The following is a 26,278-nucleotide window of genomic DNA, read 5'->3' as shown; positions in this document are numbered from 1 at the left end:
AGACAGATCATGTGTTATAAGTGTAACAACTTTGGACACATTTCTTGGAACTATCATGCACCTGATGATCAATAAAATCCTAGAAGAAGAACACCAATATGTTATTCATGTAACAACATTGGACATACAACAAAGTCTTGCAAAATGGACATAAACTTTGGAGATAGAAGGAAAAATGGAAAAAAAACTTTGAAAATAGATGATAGAAGGAACTAGGAAAGGAACTCTAGAACTAACAAAGACAATGAGGAACAAATAAATGTAGTTAGTGAACTTTGAGAAGAACTCAATGAGGCATTCATAAAAGGATTGGACATCACAACAGATAAGTTAGATGATTGTGACATAGGAAGATCGAAGTCAGTTATTAAGTTTGATTCAATTAAGTTGAATTAAGCTTTTTTACAAAACAAAAATTTGAAAACTTCATTCATAGATCGAATTAGAGGTTGCAAAGTTGGTAAAAATGTATTAAGTTAAATTTAGATGGTACATAAGCTCACTTGCAATTTGGAGCTTATCTAAATAAGTTATAAAGGAATTAAGATGGCAGAAGATGAAAACTATGTTTTTTATAGAGAATTTTGTGAAGCGAAGTCTTGAGGATCTTTGTCATGATGAAAGGAGGCTATGGAAAACCTTGGGTGGCATTTGAAGATCAATAGATGATCTTGAGTAGTTATTTGATTACAGAATGTAATTGACAACTTTTTTGTATTTGTAATGTACATAATTAATGCAAGTTCAAGTTGATGGAATAAATGCAGTATAGAACTGATTTTTACTTCATTACGAATACATCTGAAGTAGAAAGAACTCAGAAGTGACTTGTTAAGACGATTTCAAAGAAAGCCCTATTTCTAAAAAGAGATATTTTATCATTTTTCCACAAATTTATTTGATAAAATTTCATATTTGATAGAAGCATGGATATGTCAATAGTGCACAATGTTGAGAATGAGGATAGACCTAAGTTGAAGGTTATTTCCATGAAACCTACAAAAGGAAACCCTAACTTAACATTATCCATTACTCTAAACAATTTCGTATATCAAGAAGATGTAGGAAGTTATCTTAATAGTAAATTTGAATCTATTGGGAGTGAATACATGAACAAGCATATGGAATTGGTTTTCAACCACGACATGACTGCAAAGCCTAGATTTGAATTCTTGAAGGAAATAGAGCTATTTAAATATCATTTCTACCTTGAATTGGACACAAATGAGTGGACAAAAATCATATTAAGTAGACTATAGATTTGGAACATATGATGAGATTACCCATTCAGCTCAGCAAGCATCCTTAGAAAAGGCTTCTCACAAAAAGATAGAAACTATTATGAAGACAACTTTATTAGAGGCCAGTATGACTGAGAGTGAGCCTAAGGTAGTCAGAAAAACCATGAAACAAGGAATACTAAATATACAAGGTCCTTTATCAATATCATTTGTAGAGACATCCTTGGAATAAAGCATTCTATATATAGTTGTGTCTGATTTGCAACCTAGTGAGCCAAAGAGAAAATCTAAGAGATTAGTGGAAGTAGTGACCAAAAAGACAAAAAGGGTCAAGTAACAAGCCACTAGACTAGGAAAAAGACAAAAGACATTGTTGACAATTGTTGAGTATCGTGATGAAGAAGAAGAACATGAAGTCAAGCAAGTAGAGAAGGTGATAGTGTCAAAGAAATTAGCAGGAAAATCTTGACAACACTAGAAGGCAAAGATAGAAAAGATAAACTCATCTATTTCTATTGAGGATAACTTATTCAGATCAACAAATTTTGTGATTTGTATAACTTTGAAAAAGATCAAATTGATATCTCTACTTTGAGATACATTATATAAAATAATCTGAAGTTGAAGGATATTGAAGGCATAGTAAACTAGAAATTCTATGATAGACTTATTCAGAAGAAGGCTCCAATAAGAGAAGAAGATTTAGAAGTTCAAAATTTTATGCTAAGAACCATATGCAAGACTTATAATGAAGAAGAAGTCAAGAGATTGTTGAACAACCTAGAACCTTACTTGAGAAACAAAGGGAGACCATTTTTGTTTATGGTAGGTAAGAAAGAAAAATCAAGAAGTGAGACTACAACAACAATAAGTTAGATGTTGATAGAATTTAAGGCAACATCTCCACTAGCACATAGAACCTCAAAAGTGTTAGTGAGTGGTGACACTATGTCGATAGATCAGACCAATGCTACTATTAACATTGATGATACTAATCCATTTGAAGGTTTTGAACTTAATGAACCTAATACCAAGGATATTGAAGATAAACTAGGGCAAATTGAAGAGGAGGAGAGATTACTTGAAGAAGAAAAGAAGAAAGTGGAAGAGGCCAAGCAGAAATTGCTTGAGGATGAGAAGAAAAGAAAGGAAGAGGAGGGGGAAAAAAGAATGGTAGAAGAATAAATAAGAAAGAAAATAGAGGAAGACAAGAAGAAGAGATTGGAAGAGGAAGAGAAAAATGAAAATGAAAGAAGGGAAAAATAAAAGAAAGAAGAAGAAGAAGAGAGAAGAATGAAAGAGGCAGGTAAGAAGAAAAGGCAGGATAACACTAAACCCTCTTGTTCATCTACTTCGCTTTCACTTGCCATCCTAGCAACTGATGATGATGATCAAACTAATTTGATCTCATCCTTATCAAAGCTTATTCAGAAGAACAAAATGGTGAAGAGCCTATAGAAAACCTTGATGGAGGTTATTAATAGACTACATAGTACTCTAGCAGTATAACAGGGTATGTGCAGGATCATGGTGTGCCAAAAGTGGCAATGTGAAAAAAATAGATTTTGAAAACATCTAAAAGCACTTCAAAATCCGATCTAACCTTTTTTCACCTATCCAAGCACCAAACTTGGAAAGTAAGCTAAACCTTATCAGATATCCGATAACCCACACAATAATATTATAATAATTATAATTATTATACTATACTATAATATTATTATTATATTATGATAATATTAAAATATTACATTATAATAGTATATATATATTATTTAATATTATATAATATAATATTATTATAATAATATAATATTATAATAATATTATTATATAATATAATAATAATATTATATCATAATAATATAATATAATATTTTATATTATAATATATAGTAATGTAATATAATATATAAAATATATATAATAAAAAAGTAGTATATTATAATTAATATATAATATATGGACGGGATATCAGATATCTAATATCTGTGCTATAACATTAAAAAAAATAGACTCGCGGGGCCCTTATTTCGCATTTGTTGGGGCTAGTTTTTAGCACGGCGATCCAATATACGCTATAGAATTGGATATCAAATATTAATTATTTTTTAAACTCATTTTTAACCTAAATTCAATAGATTTTAGCATGATTTTGTTTGTTTTAGTTGAATCTAGGGTTTTTTTGAAAAAAATGGTTAAAACTAAGGTTTTTTTAAAAATATATATTACATTTTTCAATTCAATAGGAATGGTTGATTAAAATGATGAGATTGAGGTAGGGAATAATATTCCTTGTAACCCCCCATCAAACAATCCAAGACCCCCACAAAACCATCCACCAAATGATCCTCTACCCCCTCAAAACCCTCCTCAAATCGAGGATTTGATCAATGAAAACCTCACCAAGTTGAGAGGTTTGCATAGAACATATAATAATGTACCCACATTGGCTCCTATGTTATCCATGTTAAACACCATAGTGGATAACATTGAAACCCTTATGAACCAACAAAATGCCACTCTTCGTTGGCATGATTAAATGCACGAGATGTTTGATGATGGTTTGGATTATGATGAGGTTTTCACCCTCAATATAACCAAAGATGATTTGGCTAGCCTTTTTGCGAACTCAAAAATGGGTTTACCAGTCGACCCAAAAAAATCCAAACTATCGATTAAATGGTGCACAAATGATGCCATACGTGCAAACTTTTGGGATTGTTGGTGGATTGTCTTTGATATCCCTCCACGTGGAAATTTAGACATACCATTTTACTTCCTTAGAAAATTATATGTGGAATTTGTGTTGAAACTTAAAGTGAACTATTGGAGCATGAAGCCCAACATGGGCATAAGACTAGGAGTTCCTCAGGATAGACCCTCTTCCCAGTAGAAGAAAGCTATCACTTTTGTCCCCGCCACTAATATCTCCCCCCCTCCTCGAGTGCAACATCCAGATATTATGGTAGAGGCTAGCTCTCAGATCATCAGAGCCATATATAGGCTAAGTAGCCAAATGATATCTTAGGCTAGGTCAGTCTTGCCTCCTCTTGTTGATGATCTTGGTGCCAATTCATCATCGGCTAGCTCATCACATGTTTGTGTGCCTCACACTTGCATTACATGCAAAAATATTTTCCTGGGTCCCATAGGTGATCTTCTTGAGTATCATTTTGTATTAGATGAGGATACACCAAACATACGTGCAGAGGCTACAGACCTTGATATGAGAGAGGAGGGGAATGCAGAGGCATGGACTCCTTCGGTGTCGATACATGTATACATTTTTTTTTTATGACATATGCAATTTAAAGTTAATTTTTATAATAGAGTAATTTTAATTTTTAAGTCATACTGACTTTTACATGTATATGATCTTCATTCATGTTTAGTTAATGACTAAGGAGGAGCTCAGATAGATTGATGATGCCACGCTCTCGACCATTTCATTTGGCCTTGAGACATCTATGGTACATTATGTTGTGTTTTTATTTATTTAAAATTTTATATTGTATCATATATGGTTACTAATCTTTCTTTTATATTGCAGTTACCTACTATCCTGGGGGGACAAAGTGTTGGGGGTGAGCCAGCACGCATTGACAAAGGAAAGGTAATTAGGTGCTTTATATTTGATTAAATATTAATGCATTCTTGTAAAATGTTTTTGGTAATCCCATTTAATTATATTCTTTATTGTATATAGGGCATGGCTATTGGCGATGAGCCTGTACAGATTCCACATCGTAGACCATCAGGGATTTCCATTCGCACTAAGAGCCCCATTGTATGTATAAGTATCATTTATTTTTTATTATCCTTATCTTCCTAAATAAATTCAAAACTGATTTTTGTGATATTAACAACTACTATTTTGTATCTCATAGGAGACTCCTAGTGCACATGAGGTTCAATGAGAGAGTTATGTAGATTTGATGATGCAGCCACTCTCTCCTAAGGAGGAACTTACAATAGTAAGTTGTAGTTTGAATTCATGATTAAATATGTTATAAATTTATCATGCTATGAATTATAATGTTATAGTTTAAAGTGTAGATTCATCTAACAAATGTATTTGATCATATACAACCCACAATCAGAGAGGTACAAGCATTTTCGAGGGCATATGAGAGGGCTCTTGACCAGCACAGGAGGTTGATGAGAGAGGTATTTATTATGAAATTTTGATAGTATAAATCTTCATTACAAAAAATATCATAATGCATTTGAGTAATTCAATGTTAGATACAAAGAATCATGTAAATTTAGTAGTCTAACTTTGGGTTTTCCTTTTTTGCTTATGTAGGAGGCATCTGATCCACTTAGTTCAATGAAGAGGCTACATTTTGATCATACACTAGCATCCTAGGATAGTATAGTTTTCGTAGAATGCATCATGAGACATTTTGAGATGGCATATGCCACATTGTATACAGAAACATTGATATTATACACATTCTGATGGCATGATCAGCCACATTTTATATATGGATCTATGTATTTTGATATATATTTGAGTACTTTGTCTATGGATACATGTATTTTGATATATATTTTTGTCATTTATGTGCACAATGATATACATATTAATTTAGTATCTAGTATTGTTCAATTTATCGTGGATCATGTGTATTGTTCATGTTTATAGAATATCATTAATTTTGATTATGTTTGTTATAGTCAATTCAAATGCAATAATTTTTGAATAACATTTTAATAAACTTTATTATCAAATTTGGATGCAATGTATAATTTGAAGTGCTATCATGACATAAACACACTTGTTAACCTCCTACACAAGGTTCAAATAACCCCAAATTTGATTTTAAACTCCACCTTCAACCTTCAAACTAACTCTTGGCTTCAAATCTAATCTCAACATAGTTAAAGAATCCACTCCTCAACCATGGATTCTATTCCCAACCACCAAGTCATTCATAGATTCATAATCTTTGATAACTAGCACTTCACTTTGTTACTATCCTCATACTACAACTTTTCAATTTCAACATAACCTCAAAATATCTCAACTTAAGAGACTTGATTGGATAGTTCATCGATACCCCTCATGAGCTTTGACTTATTTTAGGCCTCAGCATCAACATCCTATAGCATTCAATGGTTCATTGATAGCCCTCACAAGCTCCAAGTTATGACCCTCGAAATATCAACCTCAAAATGCACTTAGAGCACCTTAGAGACTCCTCGATACGGGGTGGCCGCGAATGATGGATGGTCTCTGTGGCTGAAACAAGGGTGTCACTAAGGTTCACCTACCCACCTAGAGCTAATGACACTGATGATTCGATGCCAAGATCAGTGGTTTCAAAGTTATGCTATGGTGCACCTATGAACTGAGGCACACTACGAGTTTTGGCATCGAACGAGATCATTGTGCCAAATCTAAATAGAACGTGATCTCTCAAAAATGAGATAGTTTATTTTAGGTCTCAACATCATTTTCCTGTAGCACTCAATAGTTCATCAATAGTCCTCACGAGCTCTGAGTTATGACCCTCGAAAGATCAACCTCAAAACGCACTTAGAGCACCTTGGAGACTCCTCGATTCGGGGTGGTCATAGATGATGGTGGCCAAAACAAGGGTGTGACTAGGGTTCACCCACCCACCCAGAGCTAATGGTTTTGATGATTTAATGCCAAGATTAGTGGTTTCAAATTTACGTTGTGGTGCACCTATGAACTGAGGCACACTGCGAGTTTTGGCATCGAGTGAGATCGTTGTGCTAAATCCACACAGAATGTGATCTCTTGAAAATGAGATAGGTCATTTTAGATCTCAGCATCACTGTCTTGTAGCATTTAAAAATTCATCGATAGCCCTCACGAGCTCTGAGTTATGACCCTCAGAAGATTGACCTCGAAATGTACTTAGAGCACCTTGGAGACTCCTCGGTACAGGGTGGCCGCGAACGATGGATGGTCTCCATGGCTAGGAAAAGGGCATGACAGGGTTCACCCGCCCACCTAGAGCTAATGGTACTGATGATTTGATGCCAAGATCAACGATTTCAAAGTTACGTTGTGGTGCACCTATGAACTGAGGCACACTATGGGTTTTGGCATCAAGCAAGATCACTGTGCTGAATCCAAATGGAATGTGATCTCTCAAAATTGAGATAGGTTATTTTAGACCTCAACATCACCATCTTGTAGCATTTGACAGTTCATTGATAGCCCTCACAAGCTTTGAGTTATGACCCTCAGAATATTGACCTTGAAACGCACTTAAAGCACCTTGGAGACTCCTTGGTACGAGGTGGCCACGAACGATGGATGGTCTCCATGGTTAGAACAAGGGTGTGATTAGGGTTTACCTGCCCACCTAGAGCTAATGGTGCTAACAATTCGATGCCAAGATCAATGATTTCAAAGTTACACTATGGTGCACCTATGAACTAAGGCACATTGCGAGTTTTGGCATCGAGTGGGATCATTGTGTCGAATCCAAACAGAATTTGATCTCTCAAAAATGAGATAGGTTATTTTAGGTGTCAGTATCATTGTCTTCTAGCATTTGATAGTTCACCGATAGCCCTCACGAGCTCCGAGTTATGACCCTCAGAAGATTGACCTCAAAATGCACTTAAAGCACCTTGGAGACTTCTCGATATGGGGTGGCCACGAATGATGGATGGTCTTTGTGGCTAGAAAAAAGGTGTGACTAGGTTTCACCTACCCACTCTAAGCTAATGGAGTTGATGATTTGATGCCAAGATGAACGGTTTCAAAGTTATGCTGTGGTGCACCTATGAACTGAGGCACATTGCAAGTTTTGGCATTGAGCGAGATTGTTGTGCTAAATCCAAACAGAATGTGATCTCTTGAAAATGAGATAGGTTACATTATGCCTCAGCATCACTGCCTTGTAGCATTCAATAGTTCATCGATAGTCCTCATGAGCTCCAAGTTATGACCCTCGGAAGATCGACCTCAAAATGCACTTAGAGCACCTTGGAGACTCCTCAGTATGAGGTGGCTATGGACAATGGATGGTTTTTGTGATCAAAACAAGGGTGATAATAGGGTTCACCTGCCCACCCAGAGTTAATGGCACTGATGATTCAATGCCAAGGTCAGCAGTTTCAAAGTTGCGTTGTGGTGCACTTATGAACTGAGGCACACTGCAAGTTTTGGCATCAAGTTAGATCACTGTGCCGAATCCAAATGGAATGTGATCTCTCAAAAATGAGATAGGTTATTTTAGGCCTCAACATCACCATCTTGTAGCATTTGATAGTTCATCAATAGCCCTCACGAGCTTTAGGTTATGACCCTATAAAGATCGACCTCAAAACGCACTTAGACCACCTTGAAAACTCCTCAGTATGGGGTGGCTATGAATGATGGATGGTCTCTGTGGCTAAAAAAAGGGTGTCACTAGGGTTCACTTGCCCACTTGAAGCTAATGGCACTGATGATTCGATGCCAAGATCAGCAATTTCAAAAGTATGTTGTGGTGCACCTATGAACTGAAGCACACTGCAAGTTTTGGCATCGAGCAGTATTGTTATGCGGAATCCAAAAAGAATGTGATCTCTCAAAAATGAGATAGGTTATTTTAGGCCTCAACATCACCATCCTTTAGTATTTGACAGTTCATCGATAGCCCTCACGAGCTCCAAGTTATGACCCTCAAAAGATCGACTTCGAAACGCACTTAGAGCACCTTGGAGACTCCTCAGTACGGGGTGGCCGCAGACGATGGATGGTCTTTGTGGTCAAAATAAGGGTGTCTCTAGGGTTCACCCACCCACCTAGAGCTAATGGTACTAACAATTCGATGCCAAGATCAGTAGTTTCAAAGTTATGTTGTGGTGCACCTATGAACTAAGGCACACTATGAGTTTTGGCATCAAACGAGATCGTTGTGTTGAATCCAAATGGAATGTGATCTCTCCAAAATGAGATAGGTTATTTTAGGTCTTAGCATCACCATCTTATAGAACTTGATAGTTCATCAATAGTCCTCATGAGCTCTAAGTTTTGACCCTTGAAAGATCGACCTCAAAACGCACTTAGAGTGCCTTGGAGACTCCTCAGTATGGGGTGGCCGCAAATAATGGATCATCTCCTTGGTTAGAATAAGGGTGTCATTAGGGTTCACCCACCCACCCAAAGCTAATGGTGCTGATGATTTGAATAATTTTAGCCATTAGGAATTATATTTTAAAAAGTTGTCAAGAAAATTGCAAAAGTTGCTAAGCAACTTTTTGCAATTTTTGTGCTAAGACAAGTTTTACTATAAATTTGTTTAAAAATGGACTCTAAAAACTCCTAGGGATCCTAATAATGTTCTAAACATCTAGAATTACCTAAAAAATATGGAATTTACCAAAAATCCACTTTATTGGACCAATTGATGGCCAAGGCTTATAGTTGCACCATGGGGTCTTGTGTCCATTACAAGTGTGGATGGTCATAGGGAGATCATTAGATCTATCCCTAGACCTTATTACATCAAGAAAAAAAAATGATTAGGTGCTTTGCACTAGTGTTCCATGTATTGATGTGATAAAAAAGTGCATAGAATGGTTAGTGATTGTGCATACCTCATGTATGCGTTACTTGATTTATTTATTTTTGATGAGATCTGGTTGGTATGTGATCGATTAACAAGATTTATTAGCATATGAATTGTTGGATATCCAATCCATTTTTCTACTAATTCAAATGGGTGTGCCTAAGGGCTCAACATGTTTGGATGATATTGAATCCACACGAAAATCACTTGCTCTTCTAGAGATGCTAAAGGGTGTATGCAAAGGGACTAGCATCCTTTAATATTATAGAATTTAATTTTTGTACATTTTTATGGATATGCATTTGGAAACATGTCATGCATTCTTGAAAATTCTTTTTATTAGATGTAGTAGGTATGTGGATGATCAACAACCCTATATTTCATTAATGTTATTGGACTAAGAACTAGTTTTCCTCTCAATTTGGAAGGGTAGGCCTAAGGGTTCAACACTAATGGGTGATGTTGAACCACCTTGGTAATGACTAGTTCATTTGGGGAGGCTTGAGATTGCATGCAAAGAGATTCTTGTCAATTTTACTCTTGTTTCAAGGGGTGGGCCTAAGAGCTCAACATGTTTTGGTGATGTTAAATCACCATATTAATGAATAGCTCATTTGGAGATGGTAGCTAACCAAAGCTTAGAAGATTATTTTCATATTATTGTAAAAGTTTTTTGTGAGAACCTTGCTACTAAAAATTTAGAGTATATGCAATTTTTCTAATGATTCTAAGCATGGTAACCAATGGAGGAAGAGTTGGCATGGTTGTAATAATGCATGGTAACCATGATTAACCAAAAAAAAGGAGAAAAACTATGAACCATGATGCACTTGAACATGAAGATGATTATGGAGAGGATCAAATGCAACATGTTGCTTCAATCCCAAATGTTGACAATATACAAGGGTTTGACTTTGACAACATACAAGATCACATTATTAGAATAAAATAATAAGTAAAATATACAATGGAAACCTCACACCATAAAAAAATAATGAAATGCATTGATAAGACTTTGAGTAAAAGGCTTACACAATATTTGCATCATAAAATCACTTTTTATTTCAATGCCTCATTGCGAATGAGTATTCAAACTTATTGACACCTTCCCCAGATTGTTTTTTAAGAAATCAAGTATTCTAATTGTTCATCCGTACTTCCTAAATTTTTCTTATTTGATTAGTTTGATAAAAAATAGTTTTAATAATCATAATGTCAGCTCTATGTCAAATAAGAAAAAAGCCAAACTTGTAATAAGATATCCGCAAACAATTATCTTTCATATAGTTATAAATGCTCTTAAAATTGTCCTTATAGCCTTGTATCACATGCAAATATGATTTGCAAGAACTTGTTCAATATCTTCCTCTTATAATTCCTTACAAAGAACCTACCAAAATACAAATTAGAATGTGCAACTAATTTAACCTATCTTTTTCATTATTACAAAAACCATAGACAAAAAAAAGTTTACATTTTACATCATAAATCTTAGGAATTCTCCTCAACACCATGCACTCACCGCCCGCCCCCCCCCCCCCCCCCCCCCCGCTCCCCAACTCTTCATGATGTACCTATATTCCAATATCATAAAAAAATTAGTTACTTACTGTATTAAATAAGATAATCATTAGTTCAATGAATCATTATGAAGAAAATAACATAAGAAGTAAATATACCTAGTTGAGTGTTCTAGTGGGGTCCTCTCTCTGTTTTAGGGTCTCCAACAGGGTTTCATGATCAGCATTAGTAATAGTAAAAAGTTTTTTTACTTTTAGTCTTCCTTGATGCTTCAACAACTTTAAATTTTTTTCTATAATAAGATGTGAATATATGAGAATTATTTTGTGCTTCTGATAGTCTTCAAATGCAGGAATTTCATTCCTTCTAAGCATGTATGTCTACAACCATGTTCTAGGGACAACCACTGAACTAGTAGGATATGTGAATCCATCATCATATGTGATCAGTTGTACAAGCTTTTGTTTACCTCTTACGTAGCGTGCTAACCAATAATTGGATTTCTCATCATTCCCCTATGGTACAACCAATGCAAAGACATGTCCTAGTTGAAGTAGATCTAATAGATGGTTATGCTCAAGTGAACTTTCCATGTCATCATTTCTAATAGAGGGTATGATAGACAATGGAGTAAGACAATGTAGAGCCCATGTTTCCACCCACTCACTTGACTCACAGTGATCCCAATCACACTGAAAACAACTAGGACAAAAGAAAGCTAGCTATAATGTCCAAATGGTCCATGTACTAGAATCAGAGCTCTGGAATGAATGCATTTTTTATGAGTCTCTCACTGTAGCACAATTTGATCTATCAGCTATGGACCCTTCCTCAACCAACTAAAAGAACCTATGTACCACTAAATCAAGAGTCCCCCCTTGTAATAATGCTAAACTACACCAATCAACAATCCTACAAGCATCAAGAAGCTCTGTTGCTGAAATCTTCAGTTGCTCCTTAACTAGAGCTCTCTTCACACATGCCCCTACTCCATCATGTTCCCCTTTTCCATAGTCAGACTAAAAAAAACTCCAAATATGAGGCACCCCTCTCTCTATGTGCATCCTACACAACCAATAAAACATGTGAGCATTCTTGAATTGACCTGTACAGTTATCTGACCAAATGATATGTCTATCCATAGCAATTGCATGCTCATGTAAGAAATCAAAATAATTCTCAAAAAAATGTTGCACAAACTCGTAAGAGTGAGATCTATCATCACTCATATAAAAATGATACTCTCTAATAATCTTTCGATTATCTTCCGCACTATCAAGGGCATGTCTATATGTTATGTGAACGAAAATAGCAATCTGAATGGAGTTGTAATACTGAGATTGTGTCTCATTTTAAGATTGCAATGTGTAGTTCTTAGCAAAATCAACAACTGATATAATAGTGCCAATGGGAAAAGTTTCCTTAAACATTCTAAACTATTGATCCAACCACTGAGACCTATGACTATGTCTTGCATACTTGTAAAAATTATTTTCCTTGAAATCTAAAATAAAACTAGCCACATTGATATCTTTTCCAACCAATTCACATCTACAGCTCTCACCCCCACTCTTCAATGTGTATCACACCATTTCATAGACCTTTTTTTTCACTATTTTCTTTCCAAGATCTTTTTCACACCCCTCATGGAAACATGTGTCAAACTTGGATAAGCTACCACATTTTGAACACTTCTCATTTAAGAAAGCATTTCTATAAAAGAAACAACCATCAACTCTACGACATAAAAGTTGATCTAGCAAGTCTCTTGATGATTTTCAAAGCTCACTAGCTCCACAATCCTCCAACATTTATTTACTATGCAAAGTAGAATGGATGGAGCATAATAGTTCATGGTGCATAGAAAACTCAATATGATACTTGCAGCAACATGTATTTCAAATTTTGAGTGGCACACAATAAAATGGCTTCAAAAATTCAAAATCCCTTTGTGATATATGAAGACTTGAATAACTCTCTCTAAATTGTTTGAACAACATAGTTTGACTTACCTCCAAATAGTGTTTAGGATGTGACATGCAGACTCTAATTCCAATTCTCAACTTTAACACATTTTAGCATTGGGTGATACTCGTGATATAGAGTGCCAAAATTGTGTAATTTCTTCCTTCACTTCATCAGATAGCTTCTTATCAAAACGTGGAAGTCTCCCACCAAATGTCCATGATTCATTTTGAAAAGGATCATCAATTTTTTCTCATCGACTAAGTGCTCTTCTCAAAGTAGTACGATTTAGATTCAAATCAATACAATTTTTTCTCATATATCTACCCTTTCTCAAATGATGACTTACCAAAGATGTTGTAATAACCCTTCAAGTAGCTCTGTTATCCTTCTCCCTACTATTTTTCCCAATACTATTGAGAGCACTGAAAAGATTTTTCACAATAATGGCATTTCTTTCCAACTTTTTATTGACACGAATCTTCAATTTGGAAAGAATTGGTCTCATCTTTTGCATCTTTAATAAGTGCATGAAAAGATGACATTGCTCTACCACTATCTTGTTGCCGAAAAACATCTTATATAATCTTGAAGCCCATAACCGAATGGTTCTTTCTGATTTTTTCCCTTCCAAACTAGTAATAATTGTTTCATCAATTTCAATTATCTATTTTGGTGTTTTAGAACCTTCATGTTGATTACAATTAGGAGATATGTAAGGTTCTTGTGCATTAGGTTCCTGTGCATTGTCATGTTCAACATGGTCAATTATGCAATTTGGATTATGACTTGTTAGCATTTCATCCTCAAAATTTTCATTCTCTAAATTTTCAATTTTGACATTATCATTTTCAATAGGTACGTTTCCATTCCCCAACTATACATATTCATTATTTGACTCTATGATTTCACCTTCGACAAATTCATCATCAACTTGACTGATATTTAACATACCTTTTCTTTTTCTTTGGTGTTCCATTTTGTCCCTTTCCCCATATGCTACAATGTCTTCATTGGATACCTTTCTTTTGCGTTTAGCCTTTCAATGACTACTGCTCCCCATTCAGATGACAATATCAGACATGTAGGGTTATATTTTTTAACTTTTTTCGATTGGTTGGGACCAAAAACGTGACTTTTTGAAAAACCCGTGAAAAAAAACCTCAAAAAGTGATGTTGTCGGGTCTGCAGGGACAGGGAATATGTTAGAAAATGATGCCAATAATATCAGATATCCAATTTCAAATCATATATCCAATATTCCCCCTAAAAGATTTCGGAGGGAAAATCGAATATGTGAGTTATAGTTTATGACTTATCAAATATTTGAGTTATATTACTATGTAAAGATATAATATTATATTTTATATATATATATATATAATAACATAACATAAAGATATGACATATAATAATATATTATGTTATTCTTACTATAATCTATAAATATAATATATATTATTATATTATATTAATATTATTTTTCCTATATTTTTATTAAATATAATAATGTTATATATATATAAAATATTAATATATATTATTATTATAATCTATAATATATTATTATTATGAGCTATGTTATTAATATATAATAATATATTATCTTATTAGTAATATAATATATATATATATATGTCCCTAGGGGTCCTAGGACCTCTAAGGACATATTAGAATGCTTCATATGGGTCGAAGGGGTTCATAGGGTGACCTATGACCCCTTTCAACCCATTAAATGATGACATATGTCCTTAGGGGTCCTAAGGCCCTTAGGGACATATTGGAATGCTTCGTATTACATGATGACATATGCCCCTAGGGGTTCTAGGACCCCTACGGACATATTAGAATCGTTCATATGGGTCAAAGGAGTTCATAGGTTGACCTATGACCCCTTTCGACCCATTGAATGATGGCATGTGTCCTTAGGGGTCCTAGGACCCTTAGGGACTTATTAGCATCGTTTATATGGGTCGAAGTGGGGCATAGGTCCCTTCGACCCATTACATGACGACATATGTCCCTAGGGGTCCTAGGACCCCTAGGGACATATAATAATCCTTCATATGGGTCAAAGGGGGTCATAGATTGACCTATGACCCCCTTTGACCCATTACATGAAGACATGTGTCCCTAGGGGTCCTAGGACCCCTAAGGACATATTAGAATCCTTCGTATGGGTCGAAGGGGGTCATAGGATGACCTATGACCCCCTTCAACCCATTACATGACAACATATGTCCTTAGGGCTCCTAGGACCCCTAGGGACATATTAGAATCCTTCGTATGCGTCGAAGGGGGTCATAGGGTGACTTATGACCCTCTTTGACCCATTACATGATGACATATGTCCCTAGGGGTCCTATGACCCCTAGGGACATATTAGAATCCTTTGTATGCGTCAAAGGGGGTCATAAGTTGACTTATGACCCCCTTCAACTCATTAAATGATGACATATGTCCCTGGGGTTCCTAGGACTCCAAGGGACATATTAGAATCTTTCGTATGGGTTGAAGGGGGTCATAGGTCAGGGTGACCTATGACCCCCTTCGACCCGTTACATGATGACATATGTCCCTAGGGGTCTTTAGACCCCTAAGGACATATTAGAATCCTCCATATGGGTCGAAGGGGGTCATAGGCTGACCTATGAGCCCCGTAGACCCATTACATGATGACATACATCCCTAGGGGTCCTAGGACCCTTAGGGACATACTAGAATCTTTCGTATGGGTCAAAGGGGGTCATAGGCTGACCTATGACCCCTGTCGACCCATTACATGATGACATACATCCCTAGGGGTCCTAGGACCCTTAGGGACATACTAGAATCTTTCGTATGGGTGAAAGGGGGTCATAAGGTGACCTATGACCCCCTTCAACCCATTACATAATGACATATGTCCCTAGGGGTCCTAAGACCCTTAGGGACATACTAGAATCTTTCGTATGGGTCAAAGGGGGTCATAGGGTGACCTATAACCCCCTTCGACCCATTACATGGTGACATATGTCCCTAGGGCTTCTAAGACCCCTGAGAACATACTAGAATCCTTCGTATGGGTAAAAATGGGTCATAGGGTGACCTATGACCCCCATCGACCCATTACATGACGACATATGCCCCTAGGGGTTCTAGGACCCTTAGGGACATACTAGAATCCTTCATATGGGTCGAAGCGGGTTATAGGTCACCCTATGATCCCTTTCGACCCATTACATGATGACATATGTCCCTAGGGGTTCTAGGACCCCTAGGGACATCTTAAAATCCTTCGTATGGGTCGAAAGGGGTCATAGGGTGACCTATGAGCCCCTTCGACCTATTACATGATGACATATGTGCCTAGGGGTCCTAGGACCCCTAGGGACACTAGAATCCTTCGTATGGGTTGAAGGGGGTCATAGGGTGACCTATGACCCCCTTCGACCCATTAAATGATGACATATGTCCTTAGGGGTCCTAGGACCCCTAGGGACATACTAGAATCATTCGTATGAGTCGAAGAGGGTCATAGGTTGACCTATGACCTCGTTCGACCTATTAAATGATGACATATGTCCTTAGGGGTCCTAGGACCCCTAGGAACATACTAGAATCTTTCGTATGAGTCGAAGCCTTCGACCCATTAAATGATGACATATGTCCATGTGGGTTCTAGGACCCTTAGGGACATACTAGAATCGTTCATATGGGTCAAAGGGGGTCATAGGTTGACCTATGACCCCCTTCGATCCATTAAATGATGACATATTTCCCTAGGGGTCCTAGGACCCCAAGGGACATATTAGAATGCTTCGTATGGGTCGAAGGGGGTGATGGGGTGACCTATGACCCCTTTCGACCCATTACATGATGACATATGTATCTAAGGGTCCTACAACCCCTAAGAACATATTAGAATCCTTCGTATGGGTCGAAGGGGGTCATAGGTTGACCTATGACCCCCTTCGACCCATTAAATGATGACATATGTCCCTAGGGGTCCTAGGACCCCTAGGGACATATTAAAATCTTTCGTATGGGTCAAAGGGGGTCATGGTTATTCGACCCATTACATGATGACATATGTCCCTAGGGGTCCTTGGACCCCTAGAGACATATTAGAATCCTTCGTATGGGTCAAAGGGAGTCGTAGGTTGACCTATGACCCCCTTCAATCCATTACATGATGACATATCCCTAGGGGTCCTAAGAGCCCTAAGGACATATTAGAATCCTTTGTATGAGTCAAAGGGGGTCATAGAGTGACCTATAACCCCTTTCGGCCAATTACATGATGACATATGTCCCTAGGGGTCCTAGGACCCCTAGGAACATATTAGAATCCTTCGTATGGGTCGAAGGGGGTCATAGGGTGACCTATGGCCCCCTTCGACCCATTATGTGATGACATATGTTCTAGGGGTCCTAGGACCCCTAGGGATATATTAGAATCCTTTGTATGGGTCGAAGGGGGTCATAGGATGACCTATGACCCCCTTCGACCAATTACATGATGACATATGTCCCTAAGGATCCTAGGACCCCTAGGGACATATTAAAATCCTTTGTATGGGTCGAAGGGGGTCATAGGTTGACCTATGACCCCCTTCAACCAATTAAATGATGACATATATCCCTAGGGGTCCTAGGACTCCTAGGGACATATTAGAATGCTTCATATGGGTTGAAGGGGTCATAGGTTGACCTATGACCCCCTTCAACTCATATGAACGATTCTAATATGTCCCTACCCCCTTCAACTCATTACATGAGGACATATGTCCCTAAGGGTCTTAGGACCCTTAGGGACATATTAGAATCATTCATATGGGTCAAAGGGGGTCATATGTTGACCTATGACTCTCTTCGACCCATTACATGACAACATATGTCCTTAGGGATCCTAGGATCCCTAGGGACATATTAGAATCTTTTGTATGGGTAAAAGAGGGTCATAGGTTGACCTATGACCCCCTTCAACCAATTAAATGATGACATATGTCCCTAGGGGTCCTAAGACCCATAAGGACATATTAGAATGTTTTATATGGGTTGAAGGGGGCCATAGGTTGACCTATGACCCTCTTCAACCCATTACATGATGGGTCCTAGGACCCCTAGGGACATATTAGAATCGTTCATATGGGTCAAAGGGGGTCATAGGGTGACCTATGACCCCCTTTGACCCATTACATGATGACATATGTCCCTAGGGGTCTTGAGACCCCTAGGGACATATTAGAATGTTTCATATAGGTCAAAGGGGGTCATAGGTTGACCTATGACCCCCTTCGACCCATTGCATGATGACATATGTCCCTAGGGGTCCTAGGACCCCTAGGGACATATTAGAATACTTCATATGGGTCGAAGGGACAATATTATATTTAGTAATTATACTATATTGTATATTTTAATAAAATAATAATATAATATTAGATTATATAACAATAATAATCATATATATTACTAGATTATAGATTTAATAATAATAATAACAATATATATTATTATATAGAATTTTTTTTCATATAATATTGCTATATATATTTAATAATAATAATATATATCATATATATCACTATATTATATTTAGAACTATATTATATTTAATAATAATAATCATACATATTACTATAATGTAATAATAATTATAATAATAATATTAATTTTAACACATTCATGAAATATATTTTCCTTCAAAATTGTCTAAAATTATTTTCTTAAATTTGTCTCCCTCCAAATGTAAAATTTAAAAAAACTTCCCTTTTGAAATTTCTCACCAAAAATGAGTTTGAAATTATCGTGGCTAATTGAATATCTGATTTGAAATCGGATATCCGATCAGGCCTGTTATTTACCAAGCCTTCCTGGTCAACCAAAAAAACATGTTTGAGGGTTTCAGTGACACTCAGACTTCAGGTAGCCATCTGACAATGTTATTTTGATCGAAATTGACTGAAACAAAAAGATTTTTTTAATATCACTCTTGAGATTCCATTGATATAATTGCTGTCAAATTCTGAATTCAATAAGTATTTATTAGTTAATTTTCAATGAAGATTATTGTAAAGTGTTGATTGACATACTGATTGAAAAATAGTTATAACTTTCAAACGGTATAACATTTTTTAAATCTAAAAGTTGCGTCACATTCTATGCTTCACCTAGTATAAGAAAAATAAAAAATTAAATTAAATTTTGTAAAATTTTCTATTAGTTAAGGTGGTCAAACACGGGAGTTTTTTTTCTCGAAAAAGTTTTGGTAGAAAATTCATATTTAATTATTTATTTGAAATAAAAATACTGAAAAATATGTGTCACATTTGGGCATGAGTCTACTTTTTATATCTATAATTATATTTAAAAAATATTATCATTTGATTTTGATTAAGGTGGTCAGACATACACCTACTTTTTATTTTAGCCCTAAAATTTTTGTAGTACTGCATTAAAATCCAAACTTTTGACCAATCAATTGTTTTTTCTCCTGATAAGACCTAGTAGTTTAGAAACTATATTCAATTTCCTATAGGTTATTTTCTAAAAAAAAATTGATATAAAATCCATAACCACTTTAAAATTATGTGTCAAGTTGATATAACCCTGATTTGTTGATTTTTCACTTCCACTTAAGGCCATAGTTTGGTACACCATAATCCTGCACATACCCAACACAGAAGTAGATCTTGAATAGAGGGCACATGCATTGCTAAAGTCATTTGATGAAGAATTTACCAATTTGTTGAATGTTGCAAAAGCAAAAGAACAAATTTCACATGATGCTAACTTGTTTAGCACCATTTGTCAAAATATTAAGAATGATTTGGTAAGTTTTGATACTTGTATCAAAGAACTTTGGAAGTTTTAATAGGATGGGAAGATATTATACATCAAGTTTACTTTATCATATAAATTGACTAAAGACATTGAAAATCAGATTGAAGGAAAGATGAGTGAGCTAGAATCTTTATCTAGCTAGATATAGCTTCTAGATTGTAAAGCTAATGATTTTGAAAGACAATTGGCTAGTATTCACGATGATATTAGAAAACTCAAACTTCAAAAGGAATAGATTTTGAAGAGAATATCAAATTTTAGAGATTATGTTTCTCTGAAAATATCTTTAGTTGAGAAGCAATCGGAGGAATGTGTCAAGGCCAAGGACACTTATTCTAACTTTTTCTATTTAGACCTTAATGCAGTTGAGATTACATCATATGCCTTATGTACAATTCTCACCTCTTCTAAATCCACCAAGGAGACATGGACTAAAGGTATGGATAATCTTAAGAAAAATTTTGATGGTTGCATGAAGATACTAGTAGCTTAAGACAAGAGAACAATATTTTTGATAGTAGATGGACAATTTTTTGAATAGTTTTTGACATTTTGACCTTTGTCATTGATGTTAAAGGGGGAGAAGTACAACAAGAATTGTAAATCTAGTAAAGAGAAGATAAATTTGTAAAGTGTATTGAAAGGGGGAGCATATGCAAAAATGGACAAAATTGCAATAGATGTAATGTTACTTTATTTTGTTAAACTTTTGTCACTTAGCCCATTTTCCCTATTTTGTTGCCATAAATGCCAAAGGGGGAGATTGTTGACAATTGGCTAATGGAGATATATAATTGTTGTCATTTATGGAAACACGTGATGTACATTCTTACAAGAAAACTTAGAAATAAAGATACTTATCTTTTGGTAGTCAGAAAATTGTATAAGTATGAATTTGGTATACAACAATGATTGTTTTGTTTATAACTTTTTGTTGATGTCATATTATGACTACTGAATTAAGATGGATATTGTATACATGTTAATGATTATGTGTATAACCTCAAAAGTTAGTACAGATTGTACAGAAAAGGAATATTCATGTCTAAGCAAAATGCGACAGCAAAATTGAAGGAAAGGATTATTTTGTTTACAAAATAATTACTTGTCCAAATAGGGCTGACATCCTAGATGTTTGCTCTAATTTTGAAAAGTGTATTATGGTCTTGTCTAACCTAGCAACAATTTGTGTAAAGGCATGGTATTTATGCAAAAGACATTGTGCATTGAAGCAGCATGTTATAATTGTGATATAGTTGTGTGAATATTGCGATATGCAAATTTACTTTGAAAGTGATATGTGTGAAGTTTTGTGAAAGCCATTTTCTGATCTAAGATCAAGTTGAAGATTAGAGGTCAATAGAGGAAGAAGTTAAAGTGCTTATTTTTAGAAGTTTGATTACTTGTTTGGGCACTGAGCTCTTCTTGTAATTGGAAGTGCATGTTTGGGAAATGGGCTCATCTTGCATCTACTATACTACAACTCCTAACAGGGTTGGAATCTCTGAACAAGGATTCAAAGTCTTCTAACAAAGACTAAAGTAAATAATAATATCTAGAACTTGGTGACTAAATTTTGTAAATTATTGATTCACACCACCCTCGCCTCTCTCAGTAATCCCTATTTCTAACATCTTCCTCTACCACCATGTTTTCCTTGTCTCTCTAATATGGTCATCATCATTAAAATTAGACAAGGGTGATCAATCCCTTGGGTGACTTGTTATTTTTCAATTACAAAATTGGATCACCATACTAATGTTCTAACTTCCTTTCATTTGCTTTTGAAAAATTGACTTCTTCCATAAACAAATTTATGATTTTCTCATCATTCTCAAAAAAATTCAAACTAACCTAGCTGTCTAAAACTTAAGGCCTTACAACCACCTTCACATACTACTATTTCTTTACATTTTTAACCTACTTTGGCATGTCAAATTTAAATCCCATTACAACCAACTTATCTACATACTTGTTTTGATTTCTAGACACATAAATAGGTCAAAGTTATCAAAAGATTCAATCAAGTCCCCATGCCATATTCTTATACATTTTGAGCACATCATTTTAGTACTATTTGTACTATATACTTCATTAACAACCAACTCACTATCTCAAAAGACTTGTAAAAGGTTAATACCTTTCTTCCTAGCCCACTCCAGGCCATGAATAAGTGCATCATACTCTGATGTATTATTTGTAAAATTGAAAGTAGAGAAGATAGTAGAGAAATAAATTTTCCCTATAGGTGAAATCAGCTTAGCACCACCATTAAAACCCACATTGCTTCTAGTTCCATCAAAAAATAGTTGACATAGGTCACCATGTTGGTTTTAGAACTCTTGGATCTCTCGTTTATCCAAGTTTGAAATGACAACATGTTTTTCATGCATTATGTAAAATCCAATTTTAACCACTTCCATATGCTTAAAGGGGTCTTCTTCTAGGCTCTCAATTTCCCACTCATCCATGATTATATATGGTATATTCTTAGTAGGGGTATTAGGATCTAGGATAGTGAGCTCTTTCTCATGAAATGCCAAGATAGCATTGATGGGACTAAGTATATTGGGATCAAGATGGTCCTTAGCAAGTGCTTTAGATTTGATGTGGACCCTAGTATCATATCTAGTCCTGAAGAAAAAATGGGACCAATCTACAAAAAGATACCCATCCAACTTAGCAATAAAATCCCTACTTAGGCACGTGGAAAAAAGAGGTGGTGAATCAATAGAATACACATCTTGTGGGATTGAGAATTGAGGGCACTCAATAATGTAAGACTCAGATCCTTAACAACCCCAATGGTTATAAAAACTAAAATATCTAAACTAAATGATATCCTTTTTGTGAGGTTCATAGGAAAAACCTAACTTAATCAGCTACTACCTTAGGATGACCAAAGTACCATCACCTAAGTATATCATATAGTTAAGGACCAAGAACTTACCAATGATCAATGTGAAAAAGAAAGGCAGTGGTCTCAATTTTTAAACATTTTGGTCATTTTTTGACTAAGGTGAAATAGCAACCAAAACCTTAGATTTCTATTGGGTAAGCTCACTAGATATTGAAACTTTTTCCCATGCATCTATCATTAACTCCTTTTGTCTAGGAATGTTCAATACATCCAACATATAAATACTTATATGAGTTTTCTTCATTTGATCCACAATATTAAATGAACTCAAACTCACCCTTAGTTGTCCCTTGCTAACAACATAAAATTGAGTTGGAAAAGGTATCATTGTTATTTTTGCATACTCCTTGAAAGTAAAGGTTGATCCTTTAGGTAAAATATGAACATTCTTAGACCTTGGAACCATAATAAGGACTTTTTGGCTTGTAGAAGATAGTTGTTCTACTTAAATGGCCCTCTTCTTTGACCTTGTATTGGCTGAAATAAGGGTTTAGTTCTGATTATTAATAAGTGGTGAGTTCACCCCACAAGATTTCCCCTCTTTCCAATTCATTAGAGTCATATCAAGTTTACCTTGCTCACTTGGGAGAATGGATAGGTTTGGTTTAACTTGGTATTCTTGATTCACATTTAGTTGAGCCACAACATTATTTTGCACCACGAGGGTTTGACTAACTAGTCCATTAGGATAGGTTCTCTAGTTATGTTGTTGATTACATGGGTATCACCACTCGTAATCTTTGACCAAATTATTCTATATCGGTACCAAGTGCCTAGAAGTACTAGGTATGTTTATATTATAGGGTTGATTATCTCTAGAATTATAATTACTCCCTTGACCTTGTTAGTCTATTAGGTAAGAGGGCCTATTGTGCTAAAAAGGGGCTTGATGGAAGTATTGGTTTTTTAGGCTAACCATCTCATTGCTAGATTTTTTTAAGGTCTTTTGGTTCTCTTTCAACTCTTGGGACTAATTTGATACTAGGGAAGCTATGCTAGTATCTTGAGCAAGGAGCATTGAGATAGGTGAGATAGATGCCAAGGATGGAATTACTTCAGGGATAGTGTAATTCTAGAAAAATGGGAATTGGGGGCCTTAGGGATATCTTCCAATCTTGAATGAGGTTGTTTTCAGCCCTCATAGAAATATCAAAGGCTCTTTGTAAAGTATTCCCTCCCATTGATTGAATCATTATTGAGATGTCACTATTAAGGGCTTTTAGATAATATAGGAAGGCATGCTTATTATAGATTCATACTAATGTCAAGATTATATTCTAGGTTATTTGGAATATAAAATTGAAGTCCATAATATGCTCATCGGGCATCCTCTTGCTAGTAATTAGGTGCTCAACTAGGGGGAAATGGTCAAATTTATTCTTAAACTGACTATTCAAAGTTGTGTCAAACTCATCCCAAGAGGTTATAGAATTGATAGCTTACACTCTAAACTATTTGAGGGATTTATCAACTACATTTTATTGGGTAATATTATAGAGAGAACAAAGGGTTTCAACATCTCTAATATGTTCAACAACTATAGTTTGATCCTCCCTAGTGAAGAGTGATAAAATCTTAAGGGTTAAAATAGGGATATCATCATGCTACTATAAATTCAAGGGGTTTCCTTTATTAAAAGAAAGAAAGGTATGGTTCCTATCCATGGGAGGATTCAAGGGTAATTAAAGTACTCAAGGAGGTTGTAGTGGTGGATTGGAAAATTTTGTATGCATATGGGTATGATTGGAACTAGTAGCAAAAGTATGGTTAGAAGAAACAACCCAGGGTGTAGTAGGTTTTGTGCCTTTAGTTGTCCTAGGCTTTCTTCTAGATGGTGATATCTCTCTAGGTATAAAGTGACATTTACTCTACCTCATTTGGTTCTTGTTCAAATGCTTAAAATTTGATTTACACAAAACCAAAAAGAGAGTTTTCAAGTATGATTACATCAATTCTTGGAAACATTGTTAGAATGAATGCTAATGATAATACATTGGGGGAGTATCCTAAGCATTGGAGAGCATTGACATGTTGAACTCATGACTATTTTTATCATTGATGTTAGCTTAGCATGGTTTTTGTAAAGACTGGTTGTCATGCCCAAACTACGAGGGCAAAAACTCCCAAACCTTTTTTTTTTTTAAATTATAATAATTAGAGTGCTCAAAGTTTAAATCTGATTCCTGCAAGAGAAGTAAAGATTCACTACAATTCATCTTAAGTTTAATACTCTAGTGGAGGAATACATTGTTAAGATTGATATCGATCATAAGATACGTTATTTTATTAGCTTACAACAATATGAAACAATTATTTAAATGATAATGTAAATGTATTTGAAATTTAGATTAATTGAAAGATATCTAAATCGAAAAAAACAACTATAAATCTCTTTGACAAATATTGATTGACAATCTAACAGATATTGTAAAGTCACTTTTTTAAGAAAAACAATTAACTAAAATTAAAACTGGATATATATATATATATATCTAAAATTTATTAACTTTAAACATTTCAACTATCTAATCTTACTAAATTTAAATTTTATTTACCAACAACTAAATAAATCTAATATGTACTAACTAAATATAAATCAATATTAAAACTAGTTTTTAAAAAAAACATATTAGAAGAGAACTATAGTTCCACAAGTTAAATGATGATAGAACCTATAATTTAGCATGATACATAATTTATAACAAAATTAAACTTATCCTTTAAATTCTAATAAGATCACCATTCAATTAACGCTAAATTAAAACTATAATTGCTACTAAACTATATTAAAATATAAATCTATTTTTAAAAAATTAACTAATTAAAACCTAAACTAAATTACTTTTAATATAAATTTGATACTAAACTAACTTAATTTGATAACTAAATTTACCTTAACAAAGTTAAACAAAACTAGATTAAAATAACAACTAACTTTAATGACTAACACTAAAATGAATATTACTAAATTAAATATATATTAAAACTTAAACAAACATAATTAAACAACTAAATAATTAATACTAAAACTAACTAAATCTAAACTTAATACTAATACTAACAAACATATCCTAACTAAACACAATAAAACTAACAACTAATACTTATTAATAAAAACAAAATCAAAAGAAACTAAATTAAACTAACATATACAAAACCTAACGAAAAACTAACCTACTCACTAAATAACCTAACCCCTATAGCACCTACACTAACACTCCTCACATCCTACCCTACTCCCCCCAACATGTCACATC

Source organism: Cupressus sempervirens, chromosome 3 (assembly GCF_028749045.1).
Source record: "Cupressus sempervirens isolate cs-2001-9-10 chromosome 3, ASM2874904v1, whole genome shotgun sequence".
In the NCBI taxonomy this organism is placed as follows: domain Eukaryota; kingdom Viridiplantae; phylum Streptophyta; class Pinopsida; order Cupressales; family Cupressaceae; genus Cupressus; species Cupressus sempervirens.
The sequence above is the reverse complement of the archived record's forward strand: the minus strand, read 5'-3'. Positions refer to the sequence as shown.